Genomic DNA, 27,640 nt, shown 5'->3' on the forward strand with positions numbered 1-27,640 from the left:
CAGAGAGCTCATGAGCATATTTGGGGCAGGGGAGATTTCTGCAGGATGGACAGAGAATTCTGGAAATTATTACAGTCTAGAGACTTCATAGGACTGCACAGGTTGCAGTTTCCTTAAAAGGGGCAACAGCAGCCCATGTGAAGAAATGTGGTGGCAGCACCACTGACGACATAGACCACAGGCTTGATTTCCTCTGCTGGCTGACTCAATGACCTTGACCCATTACCTTCTCTTTCCTGGTCTTGAGTTTTTCTTTTGTAAAATGAGCAAGTTTATATTGGGTTATATCTCCTCTGAAATTCCTTAGTCAATTCTCATTTTCCCATATCTTTGGACCCAGGCCCTTTCTACAAAGAGGTTCTGGGCCTTTGGGTCTCCCAATCTTTTGCTGTATCTCATGAGTAAAGGCTGAGGGCTTTTTATTCATAGCCTTGAGGCATCACAGTTTTATTTCTGCTATGATGAGATGCTCTTTCCTTTTTTTTGTCAATGGACCCAAGGCAGCTCTATTTTCTGGAAGGTCCTTCTCCCTGTTCACTGATGAAGCTGGGAAGGAGGGGAAGTGAGCCCAGTGCTGTTCCACACAGTGCCCAGGCCATGTGAATTCCTGTTGGCTCATTGAGAACGATATTCAACAGTGACCCTTTCAGATCTCCTTGTGTCGTTAACTCCCCGGTAATGCCTTGAGGCCCTGCTCTTTTTGCATTTTGCTTTTCTTCTGTGTGACTGAGCAGAAATTATGATTCTGAGATCTCCCTGGCATTTCCAGGTCTTCGTTAGTCCTGGAAACACTCCTGCTTGTGACACAATGCTACTGGAGCCTGAGTTCCTCCAAGACTCGAGGCCCTCAGGTTAGAGTTGGATTGCTAAACAATAAAAATCCAGACTTCATAGGCTCTGTCCAGGACCTTAGCTATCTAATGACTTTCTTCTCTGAGTGATATTGAAAATACCTGCAGAGTATCTAACAGAAACCTGCAAATAGTCATCCACGTTTGTAGGGTTGAATAGTGTCCCCTCAAACACATGTTTATTAAAAGCCTGTGACTTAGAAACAGGGTCTTTGCATATGTGATTAAATTAACATGAAGTCATACTTGATTAGGGTGAGTCCTAAGTGCAATGGGTAGTGCCCTTGTAGGAAGAGGATAGACACATAAAGATACACATAGAAAAGGGGGCCTTGTGAAGGCCGATTTGGAGATTGGGTTTGTGTTACCACAAGTCAGAGAATACCTGGGTTCACCAAAAGCTAGAAAAAGCAGAAGAATGGTTGTGCTGATACCTATGGATTTGGACTTTGAATTCCAGAACTATGAGGGACTAATTAATTTTTTGTATTGGTTGAAGCCAATTTGTCATGGCTGCCCAAGGAAATTAGTCCAATGGTCTTGGGCATCAGTTCTCCTTCTACAAATCCACTTGAGGGTGGAGGTCCTAATACCATGTTGTTGCCATCTCCTGTAGTAGTTCTTCCTCCCTGCTCTGTTAAGGAAGTGTTTGATTGTAAGTAAAGTCTTCTGGAGCAAGATACAGCTTTTATATTTACTTTTACATTATATTATTATGTTAATAAACACAAAAACAGGACATTCTATGGAGTTTTCATAGTTCAGAGGCCTCTGGGTTCCCTTCTCATGGTTCTCTTAATCTTTCCCTTATGGTTATGAAACAGTTGCTCAAGATATAAGGATCAAGTCACCACACAGGAGTATCTGCAAGCAGAAGGACCCAATTCTTTCTCTTTTAAATCTGAGAAGAAAATATTTTCTAAAGACCCCAGCGATTCTTCAAGTCATTTTGGCCAGAATTTGGGCATATGGCAAGGGAAACTTGTTCTTATGGCAAGGGAAACTTGCAGTGGGAGGTGGGATGTTTTAAGCAGAAAGATAAAAATATGGTGTAAGGAGATAGTTTTGGTTAGGAAGTAGGTTGTAGCCTCATGGTTGCCATACCATCCTAGAAGTTGCAACTCTCACCCTGGGAATTACCTCCTAAGACCAGGTTGGTCCACACTTCCGGAGTACTAACCTGTACTAGGCTCTGCTGTACTTCATGCAGAACCAGGGAGAAGATCTCAATCATACTGTCAAATAAACTGTATTGCACAACCTTTCTGAATAAAGACCCCCAGAGATATCCACATATGAGTCTCTAGAATCTTCAAATATGTTATCTTTCATGGTAAAAGTGACTTTGCAGATGTGGTTAAGGATCTTGAGATCTCTACAATTTGAAAAAGGCAAGGAACAGATTTCTCCTCTGGAGACTGCAAAAGAAACACAGCTCTGTAGATACCTTAATTTTAGTACCTAAGAACCATTCTTAACTTCTGACCTCTAAAACTATAAGATAAATTTGTATTGTTTTAATCCACTAAATTTGTGACAATAATAATAGGGAAATACAGTCATGGATCATGTTATTTGGGTACCTGAGTCTGACAGAAGACTGGGGAAATGGCCCCTTCATCTTTTTCCGAAACCCTTTTCTCTCTGGAGCCCCGTGTGTGTCACTAGGTCTAGGTGGACTCTACCTACATGGTAGAACCATCCTTCTCATCCTCTGCTTTCTGACTTTCTGAGAATCCCTGTGGTGATGGACCCTGGAGGTCTATGCTTTTCAACAGGAGGGTGGTCAGTTAGACCTGAGTCTCTTCTGAGGTTGCCTATAGTCTTCCTCACCTGCAGGAGTCTGGCTTCTTCTACTCCAAACTTTCCAATAAAATATTCTAATCCATGTGACTTCCCTATCTGCAGCAGAGGAGTACCTGTGACTTGAAGACTCCTGGGCATGGTCTCCAGTAACTGGGCTGTGATGGGTGAAGCAACCAGGCTCCCAGGTTTCTCCTATGAGAAATAGTATCAGGGAGGAAGAAGGCTGCTGTCCAGCTATACTGGAACCAGAACACGAGTAAGCCAGGAGAGGAATGCTGGTGAGTGTAGCAGGACAGATGCCTTCTCCACTCCTTCCTTCCCTGGGCTTGCCTCATCCCTGGAGGATAAGAGTTAATTCAGTCACTGTGTTACGGAGTATGAAAACAGTGGTGATCTTCCTACCTCTGTCCTCCTGGTGTAAGCAAGAGACTGGATACTTATCAGAGGCCTGGATACTTATCAGACAACCACAGTAGATGTGGTTGTCTCAGGCTCTGCCAGCACTGTTCCTCTGAGGTCTGTGGCTCCAAGTAACCAGGATTTCCTAGTTGGAAGAGGCTTGTGACCACCCTGGCTGTGTCAGGTGACAGCAAGTCTCCTAGAGGGCTTGGTTCCAAAATGCCTGTGTCTGGGAAGCTATTGAGGCAGCAGCTGCATCTTCTAATTCTCCCCCACAGGCCAGCCAGGTGCTCTTCTTTGAACTTAACCTCCATTCTTTCTGCCAGGTGGATTTCTCTGCTTACTATTGACCTAAAGAGGTGTCCTGCACTGAGTCCTTTCTATGTACATGATAACTGTTCAGCTGAAGGCCCACTGGTGCACAATTCCTCACCGGCCCATGCTGATGGCATGATTGATTGACCAAGCTCTCATGCTCATTTCTCATCCAGTTGCACTGCCAGGAGATCACATACCAGCAAGGCTGGGAGGCAGGGCAGATTTTTGAGAGTGGATTTGGCCTAGGGTTGTTGTGCTTAACATATGCCCCATGCAGTTTGTCTGCTATAGCATTGATAAGAAATAAGGTGAAATGTAAAGAAAATGGGCAAGTCTTCTATGTACTGACAAAAAGGTTAGGAAATTTTTCCTACTCACTGTTAGATATATTAAAATAATGTGAAAAATTTTTAAAAGGCACCTGGACAGAGCAGTGTCTTACACAACTAGTGACCTCTTCTTCCCTTCTTTCCTCTAAATTCCACCATTCTCTATAGTATAGTTTATCTTATATGTTTAAGCTTAAGCTTAGAGTATGGTTGTTGTTACAGAATATCTCTGGACATACTGCCAGAGCCCTAGAAAACATAGTGGATGTTAGGAGCTGGGAAAAGTGAAATAGACACGGTGATATACAGCCTAGGACCCTTTTTAACAGGGGAAGGTTTATTCCCAAGATGTTGATAGGGCAGTCAAAAGATGGCCCTCAGCTGTCCCTCTTTGGAATTATCTTGGCTGAAGAACATAGTCTTGCTCAATGGTGATACACCATTCCCAGAGAAGCCCTCATTTAATGACTAATCAAACAGAGGATAAAAAACTCCAGCCTCTCACCCCATGCAACTAGTAGAATATCTGGGCATCCACAGAGTTCCCTGTAAGACTGGCTGAGATCTTTCCTGGTCCTGCATCCCAGCCTAATATCTTCCTCTATCTAATTCTGCTTCCTTTGCCTTTCTTCCAACAGATGTTGACCTCCTAATAAACATCTTACTTGCTCCTCTCCATCTTCTATTCTGCCCCCTGGGAAGCCCAAGCTGTGATAGAGTTCCCCAAGGTTTATTGTCAGCCTTAGTGCTATGAATCCAAGGCCACGCTCTGACTAGCCCAATATTACTACAAATACCCCTGGATGGGGAAATGGATGCTGTTAGACAGCAGGCTTTACTCCTGAGACTTGTTTTTTTCTGGCTCATATATGCCCCTTCCAGGAAGCCCTCAAGAAGATTGATCAGGCAAGGTGCTGCCAGAAGAGCTGGCTGCCCAGGTTCCACTGGCAGGAGACCCAGTATATGAGCTGTGGAGAAATACAGGCTTGTGCTGTCATCTCAGTGCCATGGATGTCCAGGGGGGAAATGATGGTGGTGGAGGGGTCAGTATGCTTCATATACAGCTCTGGTGAGTGGGGCTCTGCCTATTCATTCTCACAGTGTGATCCTGGACCAAAATGTTGGCATTCCAGATGATGTGTTCAACTTCTTGACATGAGTAGGTATAAAACCACACACTGAAGCACTTGAAGGGTGACTCTTGGTTGTGGGCTGCCTGGGAGTGACAGGCAATGAATTTTTTAACGAAAATTCTGATCTTTCCACTCTGTTGGTCTCAAAAAATTAAACTTTCTCCTACCTGCCTCACAGCCCACTGTGCCTGCTCCCTCATCTGTCCCACCACCGGAAACATAAAAAAGAAAAAAAAAATGATTAAGGCCCAAGAAGAATTTCATTCATCCTGCATGATTTGCAAAATTGAGGTAAGGGCCACCAAGGGTCTTTGTTATTTTTATATAACACCCATAAACTGCTTTGCACTCCCTTCTGTCACCTGCCAAACTTACAGTCACTCATCTTTTTGCACAGAAAAGCAACTTTCCTGAACTTTATTCTTTTATTATAAACAGAACATTATAACTGCTCCCAGTAGGCCCTGTCTTTAAACAACAGTCTGTGGTTCCCAACTTCTTCCTGTAGTATCTTCTTCCTCTGTTTTGTGTCTAGTGGGGCCATCAGGGGACACTACACTGGGAATGGATCTTAACTAACTGCAGTTTTTAAAGGATTTTTGTCTTAATAATTCTCTAAACATAAGAGGTCTGAGCCCTTATGAGACTGGAAAGATAAGCACTTGTGGTTCTGAACTCAGCCACCCTCAGCAAGATTTGAAGGCAGGATTCTTCAAAGGCTGGGGTCTTTGTGAAAAACAGTACCCTGAAATCTTCTGCTGGCCCTAGGAGTACTGCCGGAATTCTCCTTCTGACATGGGGGGCCTCTGTCTTGGGAAGTATATTAGTCTGGGTTCTCCAGCGAGAAAGAACCAATAGGATAGAGGTAGAGATAGAGATTTGCTGTAAGGAATTGGCTTATGTGATTTTGGAGGCTGAGAAGTTCAAGAACTATAGTCAGCAAGTTGAAGACGCAAGAGATCCAGTGGTTTTAGACTAGGTCCAGAGGCTTGAGAACCCAGGAGAGCCTATGGTGTAAGTTTTAGTCTGAGTCCAAATCCAAAGTCTGGTGAAGACCATTGTCCTAGATCAACAACAGTGAGAAGGAATTTTTTCTTACTCAGGCTTTTATGCTATTTAGGTCTTCAATGAATTGGATGAGACACAACCATATCAATTAGTGTTAGTCTGCCAATTCTAATGTTAGTTACGTATAGAAATACCTTCATGGACACACCCAGAATAATGTTTAAACAAATGTCTTGGCATCCTTTCCTAATCAAGTTGATGCAAAATTAACTATCAAAGAAGGAAAAAAGCTAATCATAGGGTGAATGATTCAAAGAAACCCTTGCATTTTCAAGTCCCTTGGCTAGATTTGGAACTAGAGATCCAAAGAGTTATTTTGAAGGGGCTGCTCTGAGTTCTGCTGGTGAATAAGATGGAGCATTTTTTTATTTTTATTTTTTTTTAGTTTGGAAGAACTGGAGGGCCAACCATAAATATCATTTCCCCAATGGTGAGCCTCCCTCCAGGCCTTGCAAACTACCCAGACACTCTGGTGGAGTGTCCCAGTGAGTGGCCCTATCACCCATCATCTACTGTTAGGGTGGGATTTTCATTCACTGCTTCCATCCTGGACTTAGAGACATAACAGATGGGAGCCTTATTCTAGGATATTATGGAGAAATTGAAGGTAAAAATTTCATTTGATAAAAGGCCTTCTAATAAGAAGAAAGGTATAGATTATTCTTTGTTTATCAATTAGGAACTCTTATTAGCTCTGAATAGTTAACTTGAAAAATGGCGGTTTAAATAACACAGAAGAATAAGATTGCTCAGATAATGAGAAGTGTAAGCAACCCAGAGCTGTATGGTGACTCCACATTGTCATTAAAGATTTAGTCTCTCCAGCTCACAGCTCTGCAATCTCTAGGGAAGGGCCTTCAAGTTCATGATTATAAGATTGAATTTCTATTGCACAAGATATCTGTGTGGCACAGGAGGAGAGCATAGGTACCTGGCAGTAGATGAGTGAAACAAGTAATTATCCCCTTGTGTCTCATAAAAAAACTTTCCTAGAAGCTCTTCCACATGATTTCAGCTTAGATCTCATTAGCCATCCTTATCTGTAAGGAAGCTAGCATTTGGAACTCTGAAACCTTTGCTCAAAACATGATTCTCTATCAGCATCTCTGCTTCTTGTTTGATGATTCCACTGAACAACCTTCTCTTCCTTGCCCTCCCAACTTCCATTTTTCCCTAGCAAAAGTTTTAATATGATCTCTGTTACTGAATTCCGTCTCCTGTTTACTCATAACATATCTGTGTTTTATTTATAAGGGACAGAAAAATAAAATAAATAAAACTTTAAGCCAGAAGGGAAATCTATTGGCTCAAGTAAACAACATAGTGAAAGAGCAGGGGTGTAAGTTTTTTTTGTAATTCCTGGAACTGGGCTGGGAATAGTCTCTCTCTCTCTCTCTCTCTCTCTCTCTCTCTCTCTCTCTCTCTCTCTCTCATTTTGCTTCATTCTCCATATTGACATATTGACTTTGGCTACATTCTCTCCTACTAAAATTGTTTTCTCATACATCAGAGGTCAGGAGCAAGAAATACACACAAATTCATACCTTTACAGCTTCACAGTCAGAAGAGAGAGGTGTCTTTCCCACCAGCTTCCATATGAAAAATCCTGGGGAAGACCTGATTATCCCAGCTTGTTCACATGACCATCCTTTGCCCAGTCACTAGAAATAGGGAATGAGATCATGTAATAGAATCAATTAGTGTTAGTCTGCCAATTCTAATGTTAGTTATGTATAGAAATACCTTCATGGACACACCCAGAATAATGTTTAAATTCAATCCCATGGGTAAATCAAGATTGAGGAAAGGAAGACAGGAGGAAGTAGTCATTCTAAAGAGTAGAGAATAGCACAGCCTGTGTATGGAAGGAATTGTGTTCAGGCAGGCAGACATTCCCAGTCATGTGTCAAGTCCTGTGTCTGTTCTCCCAGTGATTCATATTCTGCCATTCCTGTTCCCTTCCCCTCTATCGCAAGGGATCAGATGCCTATGGACTGTTCTTTTTAGGCTTTTGCTTTAGCTTTTAATTGTTAACAGCCAACATGATGTACTAGTAAAGACTGGAGGATGGGAGAAGTTCAGGTGTTTCTTCTCCTGTCTTTTTTGCCCTAGGAAGCTTCTCTGGAAGCAGCTAATCTCCTCTGAAACTCCAGCCCTGGCAAGTGAGATTCCCATAGTTTGAGTGTCACAAGGTGACCTTGGTCCCACAGACTCTGCCTCCTATGTTGTTACTGTTAGCCTAGAGGAAGTGGTGACTTTCTACTCTTGCTAATCTCTAGTTTTACATCACTTATGTAAGTAACCCTTTGACTGCATTAAATTTCCTCTGTTGTAAAAAAAATAAATAAAAAATTTAAAAAGGAGTCATTTTCCTATTTAGACTTGATTTATGTATCTCCTTTCTCTACACATATTCCTTTCCCCTTCCAATAAACTTTTGCAATGAAAATATTTTCTCTAATAAGGGAGTAAAAAGTTGTGTCTCCTGTAAATGAATTTTAGATTTCCATGAGCAGTGGCAGGAAGAATACTCTGAAGGGGAGGATGGGTTGTATACTTCACCCACTAGGCAGTCTCCTATTTAGGTGCTTGGGGAAACACAACCAGTTCTCAATTAGTTGTGAGTGGGTCTGCCTGGAGAATCCTCACCAAGACCTTCATTACCTGCTTGTCTCCACCTGCCTGTCAGCAAGAATGAAGACTTTTTAATGTGAGCAGACACAAAATCAAAAGCAAAAAGTAAACCAGCAGCAAAACAGCCAGTCTATAAGAAAATCACAGCCAAAAGGCCTGCATCCTTTGTTACAAAACCGAGATTTGACAGAGTAATGAATGTTTCTAGGTTTGATTGTATACACCCAGGAATGTCAATCCAGGTAAAGGATACACTTCTGTTATGCTAGCTAGAGAAATAGTATGAGATCACTTTTTTCTACCACTCTGTTCTAGGAATTGATAAATGGTGCTTATACCATTTTACCTTCTAGAATATCACTGCGTATGTTTATTTATATTTATGTGCATTTATTTTCACAACATCAGACTCCCAAAACTACCTTAAATTATGTCTCTCATATCCTTCTTCTCTCCTGTTTTAATGAAGTTTTCTGTATCAGAATAATCCAGTTTTTGCTGTTATACATGTCCTAAATTCATGGAGGCTTATAAGAATGAATCATAATTTCTCACTCACGGGCCAAATCCATTGAGAGTTGTGTCCTCTGGGACCTTGCTGATGGAATTGTAGTTCTTGTGAATGTTGCTCACCTGTTGTCATAGAGGCAAACTCCAAACCTTACTCTTAAACTTTTTGTGATCATCTCTATTTCCCAAAGTTGCAGCACTAGCTTAGTTGAAATCTCTCCTTTGTTGTGTGATAAAATCTTAAATTCAATGTCAGCAAAATGGAACTCTTGTTTTTCTTCACTTTTAATTACCACCATCTCAGGAAGAGATATCACTTTCTACCTAGTTGCTTAAGTCAGAAATTGAGGAATCATCTTTGACTTCTCTTTTCCTTTCAGCTGCCACATTTAACCCATCTACATGTCTTTTTTTTACTTTTTTGGTGCTGGGGATCAAACCCAGGGCCTTGTGCACGTGAGGCAAGTACTCTACCAACTGAGCTACATCTTCAGTCTACATGTCTTCTTGATTCTATCTTCAAAATAGTTTTGGAATTTGCCTACCTCTCCCCATATCCACTACACCTACTTGTCTTGGTTTGGGTAACAGCCCCAACAAAGCCGACCCTGTTATAAAGATTAAAATGCAAATTTTAGGGGCTGGGTGTGTAGTTCAGTGGTAGAGCACATGCCTCACACATGGGAAGCACTGGGTTTGATTCTCAGCACCACGTAAAAATAAATATATTGTGTCCATCTACAACTGAAATTTTTTTTTTAATTTTAAAAATGCAAATTATATATTTGTTGATTGACTTTCTTCTTCTGTGAAGAATCTGTTCAGGAAAGCAGTATGGAGATTCCCCAGAAAACTTGGAATGGAACCACCATTTGACCCAGCTATCCCACTCTTCTGTTTATACCCAAAGGACTTAAAATCAGCATACTACAATGATACAATCACTTCCATGTTTTTAGCAGCTCAGCTTGCAATAGCTAAACTATGGAACCAACCTAGGTGTACTTTGACTGATGAATTGATACATAAAATGTGGTATATATACACTATCAGCCTTAAAGAATGAAATGATGGCATTTGCTTGTAAATGGATAGAGCTGAAGAATATTATACTAAGCAAAATAAGCCAATTCCAAAAAACCAAAGGCCTGAATGTTTTCTCTGATATACAGATGCTAATTCACAATAAGGGTGAGGGCTAGGGAAGAATAGAGTTACTTTGGATTAGGCAAAGGGGAGTGAAGGTAAGGGAGGGAGTGTCGGGGTAGAAAGGATAGTAGAATGAATCGGACTTTATTACCCTATGTGCATATATGATTACACAACTGGTGTGATTTTACATCATGTACAACCAGAAAATGAGAAATTATACTCCATTTAGTTTGATATGTCAACTTGCATTTTACTGTCATGTATAACTAATTAGATCAAATTAAAAAATGCAAAGTATTTTTCTGGGTAGTGCCTGAAATATTGATAGGGGAGTGGGTTACAATGAAATGAGACAGGGAATATAAGGTCAAAATAATAGAAGGAGGAGGGGTATCTTCACTGAGCTAGATCCAACATTCCAGTGTTAACTTAGGCTGTTGCAGCTCTGGGTGATCTAGTAGGTTTGCACCACTGGATTCAATGGTGTATTGGTAAAATGGTGTGTGTGTGTGTGTGTGTGTGTGTGTGTGTGTGTCTGGCTGGGTGGATAGGGATGCCTGATTTGTAGAACTTGCCTGAGTTTTGTTATGTAAATATTTTCTCTAAAGCCAATTTCAGTCTACCAATGCTTTAACAACTGCTTTTGGAAATTCCTGGATATTTAACCGCTAGTCCTCCTGAGCCAGTACAAGCAAACTCTAACAAACCTGACTCTGACTGAAGCCCTCGGTCATCTGCCACTGTTGAAATGCTTTCATTATAAATCTAGTCCCTGATAGAAGGCAATGCTATGTGGGATTTTCCTTAACAATCAGACACTGTGAAACTCTGCAGTCAGACAAAATAAATCCTCAGGAATATGTAACAGTCACGGGTAAGGGTGAAACACTGCTCCCTCTGTGGTGCAGAGACTCATGTAATCAACTTGTCACTCTATGGCTAGTTGGTAGTGGTGGAAATCACCGAGGAGCCCTGCTCAGATCTCCCTTCAAGAGATAGCTTGCCACAAGGAGTGCTGTTAACTGACAATGGCTGTGCTTTCTGGTTTCAAGGTGAGATCACAGATTCCTTGGGCAGAGATAACAGTTACCATTCCTGGCCAGCAATCTTCATTTTTGCTAGAGCTCTCCCTTGCACTGGTAGGGCCTTTCTTGTAGTTCTACCTAAGACTGAGTCTCTTCCTACCTAATCCTCCTTCTTTCTATCTCTTTTTTCACAGTAGCTCAAAGTTTTGAATATTCTTACCTGAGACCACTTCTCCTCATCCAATCCAGGTTTATTTCTTAAAACACTAGTAACTTGGAAGTTTTCTTTTCACCACCTCTAAAACAGCCCTTTTTAGTTTTGTGTCATCATACTGTGCTAATTTTTATTATGAACCAAATACCTTTTCCTCCTTTTTAGTGGGTTATAATGAATACTCATAAAGACAAGTATGGAATGAAGGAGACTCATCTGTACAACAGAATGAAAGATAGATGATATAAGGGTCTGGGTCAAGTGTTAATTTAATTTAATTGTGTTCTCTGAATCTATTCAGTCCAATCCCAAAGTTTTCCTTGCGTCGTTTGATGAAATGATGCCATGTCTGCCCAACCTTATAGATGAGTTAGTCTGACAACATCCAGCTCAGTAGGCAAAACTCCGATCATACTAGAAAACAATTTGATGTCTTATGATCAAGTATCCAGTCTCTACTATGGCGCAGCAGTATGCCAGGAGCTGCTTTTCAAGTGGTAGACAATTTTGTGTTGCATATATGCTATGAGGTAAATTGTGTCTCCCTCAAATTTATATATTGAAACACTATTTGGCTATATTTGGAGACAGGGTCTTTAAGGAGGTACTAAAGTAAATGGGATAACAAGTGTTGGCCCTATCCAATATGGCCCTTGTATAAAGAGAAAAAGAGAGAGCCCTCTTTCCTCACATGCACAGAGGAAAAGCCATGTGAGGAAAAAACATTTGTAAGGCAGAAGAGAACCTTTGCTGGAAACCAACACTGAAAGTACCTTGATGTTTGAATTCTAACTGTCAAAACTATGAGAAAATAAATTTCTGTGGTTTAAGCTTCAGTCTGTAGCATTTTGTTATAGCAGTCCTAGAAGACTAATATGAGATGTCATAGGCTTGCTGCAAAAACCTAGGGATATTCATTGAGATTCTTCTAATAAGACTTTGTGGCTCAGTGGTAGAGCACTTGCCTGGAATGTGCAAAGCTTGGGTTCAATCCCCAGCATCAGGGGGAAAAAGAAAGAAAAGGAGACAGAAATTTATTATCTCCTTATTTATCGTGGATACCTCTAGTCCCGTGTCATATGGCCCATTTGCAGGGATGATAGTAGTGCAGCCTGAATTTACTCCAAGGCTATCTTTTGCTGTGGGTTTCACTCAAAACTGGCATCCCTCTGAGTCATGCAATAAATGGATTAGTACAGTTTTCAGTACAGTGTGCAGTACATGTAGTACAGTGTGCTACATGCTGCTTCCAAAGGTAAGAGATTTGTTCACTTTTGTGCCTTTTTCTTAATGGTAGAAATTAAAAGTGTAAACATTTTCCAGTGTTTCCAGGTAAATCACCCTGAACCTATGTAGGGTTTATCTCCCACCCTCTGGTCGATTCAGAGTACTTGCCACTTCATACTACCCAGGTTTAATTAACATTACCTCATCAATATTGTGAATTGGAGGGATATTCTGTAAAATGACAATATAACCAAGGTCTAACTGGACCATATTGTGACAGAGATCTGGGGAGTTAACCCAGACTTCTGCCAAGACTGTGAATGTATGCTGCAATTCAAATTAATGCAAACATCTCTCTTTGTGATAAGAATTGCAAAGAATGCTGTCACCAGACCCATAGTTATTCTTTATACTAGTGGTTGGGTTGACTTAGCCTGATACAAATACATAATCTTCTGTAGTTGCTTCAGTTGAGGCCACCACCTCGTTAGGTTTTGGGTAAATATTAATTTTTTAAGACTGCTGCAATAAATCAACACAAACATGACTCACATTTATTCTCTTATCATTTTGGAGGTCACAAGCCAAAAATCAGTTTCACTGGGCTAAATTCATGGTGACTGTAGGGCTGTACCCACTCCAAAGTCGCCAATCACCTTTAGCAACTTTGGAGTGGGTACAGCCCTACAGTCAGATTCCAGAACTGCATTCCTTGGCTCATAGTCTCTTCCTCCATTGGATATCCTGGTATCAATGCTTGCAGTGATTTCTTCCACTGTGTGTAATTGCCTACTGTGGCAGTGTAATCCCCCTCTGCTGCCCTCTTATTGTGACACTTGTGATTATATTCAGGGCTCACTTGGATAATTATGGATAATCTTTCCATCTAAAGATTTTTAATAATATCTGCAAAGTGTCTTTGCCATATGAAGACAATTACCCATAGATCCTAGAAATTAGCATCTGGATATCTTTGAGCTCTGTTTTCAGTCTACCGCAGTAGTCTTCTCTGATCTACCATGACCATCTGTTCATTTATTTTTTTTCTGAGGCTGTCATGGTGAATTAAAAATCAGGAATGCGGTCAGAGACACTTCTCCTACCTCCTTTAATCTTTGGGGGCAGACCTAATTTGTGACATTTTTACCTGAAATGCAGTATTGCTTTCTTGTTTACAATCTTGGTCAGAGGGTCAGGGTGAGGGATTTGGCCTTCCATACCATATTTAATTTGATCTTGACCCTGGGACTACATTTTATTGGTAGAATTTGACCGTTTATTAAACTTTGACTCAGATTTTAGTTTACTCTGAGGGCGGTGTTTTTCTAGTTGAGGAAACTGAAGGTAAGAAATAGTTTCATTTCCCACTCAAGAAAATCCTGGCTCCTTTATATTTCTTCTAAATTCTAATTGCAAATAAAATTCAGTTTCTCCTTCTCTTTTATACCTCACTATGATGACTAATATTACTTGTCTGCTTCACTTGAATGAAGGATACCTAAATGGTTGGTGAGGCGTTGTTTTTGAGTATGCCTGTGAGCGTGTCTCCGAGGGGATTTGTGTGTGAGTAGGTGGACCAGGAGGGAAAGCTCTGCCTTCAGTGTGGGCAGGAACCATCCAGCCAGCTGGGCACCCAGATGGAAAATGAAAAAGGCAGAAGGAGGCTTACAAGCTCTCTTTCTTCCAGTGTGGGACACCTTATTCTCTTGCTTTTGGACATCAGAACATTAGCCTTTGGGACTCTAGGTCTCATAACACAGGTCCCCTTGGGCCTTTGACCTCAGACTGGGGAGTGCACTGTTAGCTTCCCTGACTCTGAGGCTTCTGGACATGGACTCAGCCAACCACCAGCTTTTCTGGTTCTCCAGCTTGCAGATGGCCTACTGTGAGACTTCTTAACTTCCACAATTATGTGAGCCAATTCCCCTAATAAATCTTCTCTCATGTATCCTCTTGGTTCTGTCACTTGGAGAACCCTGACAATACACTTACCAAATCCAGTTTGGAAACAAAAAACCAATTGATACATTCTTCATCCTGCCTAAAAATCTCCTTAGCACCATCTACAAGTTCATTAGGTGAATTTCCTATCTATTACCTTCCCATGGGAAATTCTCTTTAATCACTTCACACTACCTTACAAACATCATTCTCCCTCCAACACTCCTATAGGAATTTTCAGCTTTCCACTATTCATTTTCCAGAAGCCACTTTCCCAGTCTCTATCTGCTTCTCAGCCCCAAAGTTAATGCCACATATTTTAGACTTTTGTTAAAGTGGGATAGCATTTCTGACACAGAGTTATTTCAGCTAGATTTTATTATGTAACAAACTGCTCCAAAATATAGGCTGAAAATAGTACATTTTAATTCTGAATTGTCTGGGCATTTTCTCTGCTAATTTCTCCCAGATCCCTTATGCAATTGAATTTGGCTGGACGGTTCATACAGTGGACCAGCTTTTAAATTTGCCCTTGTCCTAGTCTATTTGTGCTACTATGACAAAATAACCAAGACTGAGTGATTAATAAACAACATAATATTATTCCTCATAGTCCTGGAGGCCAAGAATCCAAGATCTAGACACCAGCAGAATCAGTGTCTGGTGAAGTTTCCCTTTCTGTTTTCAAAATGATGTCTTTGCTGCAACTTCATGTGGCAGGAGAAATGAAAGGAATGAACTCATGCCTTCAAGCCCTTTTATAGGACACTAATCAGATCCATGAGAATAGAGCCCTCATGACTTCATCACCACCTAAACGTCTCACCTGTTACATTGGAAATCAAGTTTCCATGTGAATTTTGGAAAGGACATGAATATTCAAATCATCGAAGCCTGCTGGTATTCATACCTTTGTGTGGTCCCCTTCTCTGAAATGTGGGTTTGCCTAGCACCCTGTAACTTACTTCTAACTGACTGAACACCACACAGGTTATGAGTGTCACTTTCATGATTAGGTTATAAGAGATTGTAATTTCTATTTTGCAAGCTAACTTTCTCCATTACTTCTCTCTCTTGCTGATTTTGATGAAGCAAGTTGTCAAGTTGGGTAGGCCCAAGTGGCAAGGAACCGAATACAGAGTAGAGGAATGGTTTTGTCACTTTCATTCCCTCACCATCATCTCCACTGCCATTACTCTCCCTCATGGTGTTGACTCTGGCAATGTGGCTCAGTGGTAGAGCACTCCTGGATTCAATCCCTAGTGTGTGTGGGTGTGTGTGTGTGTGTGTGTGTGGTTTTCAACCACTGACTGATCAGGGGTGGCAGGTCTAGGCTTAAGATCTTTTTCCCAATACCCACTTCCCTAACTCGGCTGATTCTGGAGCCACAAGTTCCTCTCTCTACCTTGTTCCTCACTGATGTAACTTCTCCGACTCCAAGGAGTCAGCCTGGACCTCGGTAGCCAGAACCAATGGTTTTCTAGGATCCTGCTCTTGTCTTCTCATTTATTGGGCCTGTCTTAGAGCATATCTCCTGCTTTCTCCTTTTTGGGTAATACAGAGAAGTAGCTGCGGCCTCAGTTTACAGTCCAGCCCTAGTTAGCATAAAGTAAATGGCCAGGCTATCCTTTAAGAACTTCCTGGCTTCTTCTGTATCTCTCTTCCCCAAACACTTGGCACCTGTCTGCTGTGTCTGTATGGTATAGCTTGTTAGTAGCATACATTATCTAGGAACTAACCTGCCAGAAAGATAAAACTGGAGTTCCTGGCTCTTTCTGAGTTGGGCTGACTTGCAGAGTTGTTCTGCAGCAAAGCGGTGATTGTCCTAAGCAAACATATATGAGCAGGGATTACACACACACACACATACAAACACACACACACACACGGGATTGAACCCAGGGGTGCTCTACCACTGAGCCACATTGCCAGCTCTTTTATTTATTTTGTATTTTGAGACAGGTCCTTGGTAAATTGCTAAAGCTGGTCTTGAACTTTCAATCCTCCAGCCTCAGCCTCCCGGGTCGCTGAGATTGCAGGTGTGCCACCTCACCTGGATTAAATAAAGACATTCTTCTTTTCTCCTTGCACTCCAGGGGCCTTGAGACCTATGGGTGGGGTGAGGGAATGTTTTGACCAGGCTTTGAAAGTATACAAGCAGAAAAGCAGAATCCCAGGGTTGTGTAAGGTGCCCTAATTCTGTCCCAGTATTGCTCAAAGATCCTCTAGAAATTATCTCCTCTACCTGCTGCCCTCAGGCAGATGTGAACAGCCTGCCCTCCCCACAGCTAAGGGAAAAGAGACTGGAAAGAGATCCTAGGAAATAGAGGCTGCAATTTGCTTCCTTAAGAGGAAATCTCCCTCTACAAATCCCACCGTATCTCTGACTCTCCATGTTTTCCCTCTGGATCTCTTTCTCTGCATTGCACCAGACAGAAACATAAGAGAAAAATAGCTGGCTCTGTGAAATAGAGACAAGATCGGGTGCCAGAAACTAGAAACAAGTGTGGGACAGGAGCCGAAAAAGCAATGTGCCGAGAAAAGCAGATGCAACTCGTCCACCAGAAAAAGGCCTCTTTTATGAATTTCATAGAACAAGGTCAGGACACAGTTTGACTCAGGAATAACTCAAATGCAGCAATACACAGTGACATACATACACATTCCACATAGATAGGTAGATAGATATAATACACAGAGTAATTCATATACGTCACATACACATGCAGAAAAATACATACGATGAAAAAGATATGTGTGTATGTATGTATGTGTATAAATTATATATATATATATATATATATATATATATATATATATATATTTTTTTTTTTTTTTTTTTTTTTTTCTCTTTTAAGAGATGTTGTCTTGCTATATTGCTCAGGCTGGCCCTGAACTCTAGGGCTTAGTTGATCCTCCTGCTTCAGCCTCCTGTTTACTATTTTTTAAAGAAAGCCTTCTATTGAATTGATGAAACAATGTTAAATAGACTGACTAGAAACTAACGCAAGTGTAATAATGCATAAACCTAGTTTTCAAATTCATGAGTTGCTGATTCAATTTATGAAAAGGTTAAAATTTTCTTAGCCTGGTCTATTTGTAAATGGACAGCTGTTCGCTTAGAGGCCTTGCCATACTGGATTGAAGAAAAAGAAAGTCACTCAGGGACACCTCTCAGTGGGACATCTCCCGACCATCTAATATAAAGTTGTATCCTGGGCAGTCTCTCACCACTGCACTAGGGATCTTTATTTGGCTCATTCATGCAGCCCAAATGCCCAGATCAGTTCTTAAATGAATGGGTGAGGAAACCTTCTAAAATATTCCATTTCCTAATTATTCAGATAAGGACAGTAAGAATTAGAGAGTTAAAATGCCAAATGATGTATAGCTAGAATCAAGACCAGGACTTGAGTGATGTGAACAGCCTTCCCTCCCCACAGCTAAGGGGAAAGTGACTGGTATTGGGAAGCAGATAGAAAAGGATGGTGGGAACAGAATTATTAAGAGAATAACTCCATAAAATGGGCCCACTGAACTGACCCCCCACCCCCATTGCTTCTTTTCAAGAAACATTTTACCCTCAGCTCTGCCTGGCCTAAGTGAACAGGCCATGTCACATCCCTCAGCAAACTACCTGTTAACTGCAAAAGAAATGAGGCTTAAAATAATGTTGATAAGACGAACTCAAGTTATGCTGAAGGGAGAGACTTTTGTGACCAGATCCTGAAACTCTGGAGATAAGGATAGTCCTTCCTAACCATAAAATCTGTATGATTGTATGCTTAAGAATCCTATTAGAACCAGTCAGCATGGGCCAAGGTGACCTAGAGTTGCCATGCCAGTGGGTACTTAAATATCATCTTGCTGTCAGTCAAAAGGGAAGAGGTAGACCCGGATGGGACTGTCTGGAAACTGCTCTGGGGTCCCAAAATAAAACTGGAGTTCAGGAGAGGCATGTGGTCTCTCTCCTCTCTGAGAGGACCCACTCTCTCTCCTTTGAGAGAGACCCCTTTCCCTTTTTCTATCCCTTCAACAAACTCATTCCTGATACTCTGAGTGACATGTCTGAAATCTTTCTGACTTGTTTCCAAGAATCAGGGTTTGAATGGGGGTTTTCGCATTGCCTCAGTTTCTCAGAAGCCCCCAGCTCTGTAACACTGGCACCAAATCCAGTGCTCTCAGTGCTATGCTGAGAGGATTCACCAGTTTCTCAGAGTCAGATGACAGCTTTTTATTCTCTGCAAACCCTGGTGCCCCTCCTTCCCACCGCCATAGATATCATGAGCCAGAACCAGTCCACCTCTGGGTGGATCTAAGGCATGAGAAGACATTGTCTGTGACCTAAAGTCAGAGGCCTACCTATCTATGAAGTGTATAATGGGGAGTGGGAGTCACAGACCTACCTATCTATGAAGTGGGTAATGGGGGTGGGAGTCTTTTCCTGAGCACATTTCCCCAGAGTGACACCATTGTAATAAGTTTTTCAAAGGCAGTACATTGACGTGATGATTGCTACATCCATGATGACATATTTATAGAGGAAACAGAGTGAAACACCAAGAGGCCTAGAGAAGAATTTCAAATGGGGGTTATTCCAAGTAGTGAGATCCTAATGCCCTGGCTTGTGTCCACTGAAGTTGGAACCTACCATGGCTGCTGCTGCAAGTGGCCATTACTACATATATCTTAGCTTCACTCCCCTCCCAACTTATGGGGTACCTGCTTCTTCCTGTCACTTCTGCAGCTGACCCTCATTTTCCATCCCTGTTCTATCCTAGCCCCATTGGGCAGGCATTAGCAATGCTTCAAGAATAAGACTTCTGATGACCTTACTGGACAGCTGAGCTTGCTGGGTGGAGAAATGGACCCATTTCTGGACTCCTAATAATTTCCTTCTATAAGGACCTAAGGATTTATACTGTTGACCTCAGGGCTGGTATTCTGTGGGAAGATGCTCAGTACCATAGTATATTTGTCTTGCTGTAAGTTCTATGGTTTTTCTGAATTTATTTTTCTTCAATAGTCTGGAAAATACTTTGATGTAGATTTCTAAAAATTCGAATTGAGTCTCAATCTAAATACCTTCTATGTACTATCCTGAGGTAGGTGCTGAGAGTAGCTGATGGCTTTTCCCAGGAGCTGAAGATGCTCTGGGCAGGATGAGGCAGATAAACAATGTCTACTAAAAACCAGAACAGAAAGTATGGGACTGCAATAATCAGGGAAATCTCCCTGGAGTCAGTGTGCTGGTACAAAGCTCTGATGGCTTCCTGTTATGGGACTCAAATTTCTGGCTTTAAATTAAAGCCAAGGCTCATCAGGTTTAACCAGGGAAGGGTAACAATATCACCTCAGTGTGTAGGGGGCGAGTCTCATAGGCCACTGATGTACTTGGCCTTCCTGTGACTGCTGGCTTGGCCCAGGACAGCTGATTGATTTCCAGCACCTGCATTGGGGACCTTGTCAGAGCTTTGACTGACCCTTCAAGAGAGAGAGGCAGGTAGAGTACAGGAATGGGTAGGGCCTGATCTGAGGTTGGGTGCTGGCCCAAAAGGCCTGGGGAGTGTGTGGGTTTCATGGGGACCCTGTCTCCCATAAGGCAGTCTGTGACATTTCTTCCCAGGCTTCCTTCCAGGGGAAGACCTGGCATATAATAGGTTGAGGAAATATTTGTTGAGTTCATTGTGAAAAGTGTGAAAATATACCTATGTCCATTGGCATGTCCTTGTTATAGCTATTAATCTATATATTTCAGGTAGAACAACTAAATTAGATTATACCTGTTCCTAACAACCTACATCCCTTTAGGCTTTATTTTATTTAAGAACAAACAAACAAATGTTCTCCATGCTGGGAACACTAATGCACTGTCTGCAATACTGGTTGTCAGATATAAAGGAAGGAGTGGGAGATTTGACTGTAAATGTGTGTGTTGGGGCTACTATGCTACTACCAGGTAACAAGTCCCTCACCCTCAACCCCCACCAGGACCTGGTATAATAAGAGGTCAGCAATATCTTGAGAGAAACCTGCTTTACATGGTACAACTGCTCCCAAAGAGGAGGAAAGGACCAAACAAAACATTTCTGCTCAACAGAAATCAATAATCCTATTTTGAGAGCAACATGAATATTGTATGATGTTTGATTTAAAGTACTTTTCAGTTCACTGAATATTTTCATAAAATGTCTCATTTACTCCTAACAACTAACCGTGAGAGGTAAAGAAGAGATTATCGATCCCATTTTACAGATGAGGACACCAAGTCTTAGAAAGGTTGTGTTCAGCAGAAGTGGAACTAACCCTGAGATGCTCTGACTCTCAGCACTGCTCAGGGTTGAACTGGGAACTGCAAGGGGCAAAGATGTGATCGAGACCTACCTATGCCTTCAAGCAGCAGCCTCAGGGAAGACCTCACTAAACTGATGTTGATTGAGATGGGATTCTATTTGTGAACTCATTTGTGAAGTGGTGGCTTTAGTTCAACTACTAAGCAATTCCTATTTGGCAAGATATGTGTGCTCCCTGGCTTCTTAGGTAGAAATGCACTAGGATTATAGCTCTCTGGATCTTCTTTGCAAGATATCACTGATATCAATAGCTAGGATTGCCAGATTTAGCAAATACAAGTACAAAATGACCTGTTAAATTTGATCTTCTGGTAAGTAATGAATAATTTTGCAGTATAAGTATGTTCCTAATATTGCATGGGACATTTTTTTTTTCCCCAATACTGGAGATTGAACCTAGGGTCTTGTGTATGCAAGGCAAATGCCCAGGACACAGATTTACATTATAAGGAATAAATTGATTACATGAAATTCAAATTTAACTAGGTATCTTATGTATTATCTGGCAATCCAAAAGCAGTTTAAGGAAGTTGAAGAACTTTATTTTTCCAACTACCCAGTACCCCTACCCGGTGCCGCATTCTGGATCTTCCTCATTACCACCAGGCAGAATAATCATCCTCTACCTCCCAGCCTTATGTGGCTGGTTTGGTCAGTACAAAACCTTCCAGGTTATTTCCACTTTGACCAAGAGTCATGATGACTGAGCTCAGAGAAGTTGAGCTTCAGAGTTATATTTTAGGCCAAGTTATCTTGAGCCATGTAGTTAGGAAGTCTAAATGCACCTCAGAGGCAGAGCACAGGTGCTGTTGGTTTCTGCTTGATGAGTTCTGGTCTCACTACGCAGAAAGCTGTAGGTGGGGGTAGGGTCACAAATCTCCTGGCTTTTCCCCTTCTCACTCCTGAATGGAAAAAATGTTTTTAAATACATGACATCTAGAAGTACTCTGTCCCCAGACACCTATGTTTTTGCATACAGTCTAGCATGAGAACATATATTTCACAACACATTTGCTCACCCAGAGGACTTTGTCACCCTGGAACACTTGGTCAGCAACTGGATGAGGTTGGCTTCTTCTCACATGAGGCCTTCTTTCCATTTGAAGATCTAATTTAGATTAACGTGAAAAAAATCCTGGATTACTTTTCTGCAGGCTGAGTGAATACTGCTTAATTTCAAGGGGAGATGTGTGTGTGTGTGTGTGTGTGTGTGTGTGTGTGTGTGTTTAGAGGAATTATCTTTCTATATACTGTAAACAAAGGAGGAAGCTGGTGAGCTCTGGGATGATTTCTGGAATCATAAGGCCACCTCCCCACACCTTGCTGTGCTTATCAGGATAAGAATTCCCCAGGATATTGGCAGACTGGTCTCTGCATACCAGGTGGTCATGGAAAAAAAGAAATGTTCTTGCTCTGACTTGGGTAAGTTCTTACCACCAGCAGAGTTAGGGCTGGGCTGCCAGCTTTCAAATTACTGATCCTTTTCCAGAATCCCAGAGATCTTTGCTTCTCAGAAAGCCTAGCACTACCTCTTGCCTCCCTGGTCAGAGGCACACTTAATGGCATATGGGCCCCTCCCTCTGTGAGGGATGCCTCTGGACCCTGAGAGACCTTAGCTTCTAAAGTAACAGGTAGGCAAAGATTCCAGCCTCAAAAATCTCCTTGGGCTCCTCAGCACAGTTTCCAGTTGCCAGTGGTCTTGGTTTTTAGTATTTTTAAATTATTCCTACCTTCTCCTCTCCCCAAAGGGGGTGAATTAAAGTATTTCTTGTCCCAGCTCTTGCCATCCCTCCTCCAAGCCGCCAAGGCCATTTCCATTTTGATCAGTGTGGTTTTTGAAATGCAGCTGGATTTTCATTCTGATCCTGTAAACTTTCCCAGCCTGATTCAATTTAGATTAAGAACAAAGGCAGGACCTGTTTGCCCACTGTTCTATCAATGGTGGCTGGGGTTCAGCTGTCATCCATCCTGCCCTGTGCCTCTTGGTTAAACAATCTGTATGGATCTGGTAAAGGATGGCTCTCCCAGAGAGGATGGGTGGCATGCTCTATTTTGGTGCTCTATTGCACCAAAGCTCATCCTTTCCTCCTCAACTTTTCTGCCTTTATTTTCATTTCCATTACCTGTTACTTACAGTCCGCTGGTCTCCGGCTTTGGGCTGGAGGGTCCTCTTGGGAAGGAACTCCAGATCCTTACTTTGGCTTCTTAAGTTCAGCAGCACCTTGGTCCTTTCATAAACCTCTACTCTTTGATTATCTTATACAAACCAGTATGGGAAAGTCTCATTGGGTAAGAAGGCACAGCTCCTTCAACCCTTCTCAACATCCTCCTTGCCTCTTACCACCACCTAGAAATCCTTTGGATTTCATCTTCTTTCTTAACCCTCCACCTGTGTGCTCACCTAGACTCTGTACCCACAGTATCCATGATGCAGGTTTGCTGGCACCCATAATGGAATTGAACATCTCATGTGTTCCCAGGGAGGTGTGGTGCTGAAGAGTATAGGCCACAGGCACAGGCTGCCTTCCAGCTCTATACTCATAAGCAGTGCAGCCTCAAATAAGCACTTGACTCTTTTTCTCATCCATCAACTAAGAAGCCTGAAGCGTGGACCATCAGGTGCCCCAGGCTCTTCCCTGCTCTGAAAGTTGCCAGTAATTTGGCCCAAGTCAGCTCTGAATATCTTCTACTTCCCCACTGTAGGAGTTGAGCACAGATTCACATGAAATGTTCTTGCATTGAACATATACAACTTGAACAATGCACCAGTTAAGTTTCTTTTCTCAGTCAGACCTTGCATATACCCAGCCCTGCAGAGGGAAGACTTTGAGTACAGGATGGCCTTACTCTTTCATTTTGAGGCCTCTTCTCCTAAGGATGACATAATGGAACTAAATTTAACTTTTATAGATTCAAAGACAAATGTTTACATTCAAAGTTTTTAACTCTTGTGGAGGATTCTTGATTCCAGTTTGCAGATAGGATCATGGAAGCACATCCCCTGTGTGGGCCCAGGGGGGTGGGGGGGATAGATTGTCTCCATTTCCAGAGCACAGATGCCCCATGATGCACATAGTCGAGGCTTCAGCCTTTCTAGGGCTTGAGAATCACAATAGATTAATGATCATGGCTGGTCCAAAGGGAATGGAATTATTAATAATCTGCTCCTGATAGAACATGGCATTTCTTTCCTTCTCCCAGCCCGTTACTGGCTGCAAAAGGCTCGGAAGGGCCCATTAATCACGCTGCTCTGATATTCTTGCCCGCTCGATAGTCACAGGAATGAATATATTGCTCAGAAAACACGTGAGGGATTGTTACAACACAGACACTATGAAGGCATTATTTTCATTGTCAGGCTGCTTGATGGTTTCATAATTTTAATAAAAGAATTGAGTTTTAGACTCAAAGGAGCGATTAATAAAGGAGTCCACAGACACACAATGACGGCTCAAGTGCTCTCAGGAAAAGCAGACTGAGTTCTTGGTTGGTCTGAGCACTGCCACCCTCCCTCACGTGGCTCTCCCGGGGATATGGATAGAAATATGTGCTCATCACTCAGTAGCTAAACCCCTCTTCCCACAGACACAGCACTCCCACTTGAGGTCATATACTAAAATATCTGCATCATTTTGAAAGAGAGAAAAATAACAATTATGCATGACTCAGGACTCTTTCAGATGTCTATGACAGACTCTGATTAAAGAAATGAAGAAAAAGTGAAGGAAGGGGAATTACTGCCTTAAAGAACTACAAAAACCAAAAAGGAAGATGTGCCTTCAGGTGTGGCTGAATCCAGGACTCAAAGTCCTGGAGACTCTTACCCTTTTCTTTCATCCCTTGCCTTAGTTATAATGCTAATGGTTAGCATTCTCAGGCAGTCCTTCCAGCTGCAGCACAGCATTCTCTACTGCATTACAGAAGTCTTCCTGTGCTTGGGCATTCTCCATGCCTCCACTCTGTTTTGTTTTTCTCCTCAACCCTGGTCACCTCTTTGTTTACTGTTTATTATCTATCTCCCTCTGGTGCGAGCAGGGAACTTTGCTGGGGTCATTGATTTATATCTAGAATTTTGAACAGTGCCTGGCAGAGAAGGCTTTCAAATATTTGTTGAGTAAACAAATAAGCCCTATGAAGTAAGTATGTTTATTGTCTTCATCTTTTAGATTGGGATGGCTGAGTTCAGAGAGAAGAAGCAAGTAGAGGAGCTGAGGTTTGAAGTCAAATTATTTGACTTCAGGTCTTCTGATTGTGAATGAGGCATGGAAGAAGTAGGGTACATATCACCTCCTTGACCTGGGTCTAGGAGGCCCTGGAAAGAGAAAGAGAGAGAAAGAGGGAGAGGGAGAGGGAGAGGGAGAAGGAGAGGGAGAGGGAGAGGGAGAGGGAGGGAGAGAGAGAGATTGCCACCAGTTTGTAGTGCTGGGGAGAGAAGGTGATATTCCTGGCTCTCCACAACCGCACTGGAACACAAGAGTTTGGGAAAGCTAGAAAGAAAACCTGTTGGAAAAGCATCTACTATCATTAATAAAATCTAATTATTAAACAATTTCATTTTCTCTAATTCCTGCCCGATTATTTATGTCAAGTCATTGATTCATAAACAGACTGCAGTTTGGAACCTGTGCCTAGGCTCTCTCCAGCCTGCAAGGGGACTCTGGGGGTTAGTGCTGCACAGGAGGACAGTGCTGTGATTGCTGAACCTCAAATTCATGTTGCTGTACCCAGCATGCAGATTTAAGAGGATGGTTCAGGAGCCTAGTAAGCTAAGACTGAATCCCAGCTCAGCCATTCATTGTCTTCAGGCAAGTCAGTTAAGCTTTCTCTGTGTCAGATTCTTCCTCTGCAGGGTTATTGAGAAATACATGAGCTAATGTGGGAGTCATTAGCACAGTACCTTGCACCTAATGAAACCTCTACAAGCAGTCACTGTGGGTGATTCTCTTGTGAGCGGATCCACCATGCATTTCATGACTAAATGAGTGAAGGAATGCCTTTGGGGACACAGAAGACCCAAGGCCCTCCTCTAGTACTTTCTGCTCAGGATGTGGCCCTTGACTGCAGAGGTGACAGGATACATCCTCAAAGTTCATTGGCTCTCTGCCATAATATAGCCACAGAATAGGCGATCTCATTATGTAGCCATTAGACACACATAAAAGTGGCTGCTGCAAAGCCCATTAGTTAATTATAAAGTAATCGAAAACACACCAAAAGGAACATCTGTTTGATTTATTCTAATTGCTAAGACATCCTTAAGTTCTCCTGATTGAGATGTGGGCCTTAGGAGCATGACAGAGATGGCAGCTTCCAAGTCCAGGCCCCCTGATGTTGAATTGGGATGGGAGTCCCAGGGCTTAAAGACCAACATAATGAAGTGGCAAGGATCTGGCTTCTGATATCAGGCAGTTCCAGGGAACATGGGGGCATGTGTGGAAGAAGGAGGACCAGGATAAGCCCCCAGGCCTGCTCAAAACATAATTCATCACTTATCCCTGCCTGCTCCATTCTGAACCCCCAGGCACAATTCCTACACACTTTTGTATGACTTTTCTAGTGATACTGGAACAAACTACCATGAAGTAGGTGGCTTAAAACAAGAGTACTTTATTCTCTCACAGTTTTAGAGGGGATAAATCCCAAAGATGGAGGTGTAAGCCAGGCCATACTCTCCCCAAAGCCTCAGGTGAAAGATTCTTCCTTGCCTCTTCCAGTTCCAGGTAGCCCCAGGCATTCTTTGTGTTGTGGCAGCACAAATCCAATCTCTGCCTCCATCCCCTGAGTCTCTGTGTCTTCACATGGCCTTCTTCTCATGACAACATGTTGGATAAGGATCTCACCCTACTCCAGTATGAATCATCTTAACAAATTACATCTGCAATAACCATATATACAAATTAGTCACATTCTGAAGAACTGGGAGGCAGGACTTCAACATATCTTTTTTGGGGATAAACTATTTAACCCATAACATTCTTACAGGTGTTATGTTTGCCACAGAAAAAGCACTATTTGACCACTGTTGCAGCAAAAAAAAAAAGGAAAGGAAAATGTTTTTATAATTATTTGCTGATGACCAGAATATGTTAAAAGAGCTGTTTCCTATTAAGATTTGCTCTTCCCTCTGCCCTTAATTGTACCCTTATCTGCAATATTTAGGCTAAGAGCTTCAAGATAACTTTCAACCCAATTTTCCAGTGCCGGGATATTGTAAGTGAGCCTGAAGTATGGTTCTGTTGAGTGCTTCTCTCAACCTGTGATATCACCGTGCCAGTTGAGTTTTCCCATGCTGTCCTAGATTGAACCCCACCGTCCCAGCCCCCTGGAGGTCCCTGTGTTTGATTCCACATCACTTCAGGAGGAATCTGAGCAGAGGTGTAACAGAAGATGCTGCATCCCTAGGAGACTCTAACCTGTCTGTCCTGATCAAGTAGGCACTCTCTATCTGGGTGCAAAGATGAGGCCCCTTGCCAGTAGATTCCACAGCAGGGCAGCAAATTAAGTGCCTTCTTAGAACCCAAAGGTCAAATTTCAGGTGTATTAATTTCAAGAAAGGGTGACTCTTCAATTAAAATATCACCTTTTTTTTTTTTTATATACCACCTGTCTTTGGATGATGTTGCAGAACATAATAAGGACATTTCCACTCCTGAGAAATTAGGTGCAAATTGTCTTGCATT

Source organism: Marmota flaviventris, chromosome 18, assembly GCF_047511675.1.
Source record: "Marmota flaviventris isolate mMarFla1 chromosome 18, mMarFla1.hap1, whole genome shotgun sequence".
Taxonomy (NCBI): Eukaryota; Metazoa; Chordata; class Mammalia; order Rodentia; family Sciuridae; genus Marmota; species Marmota flaviventris.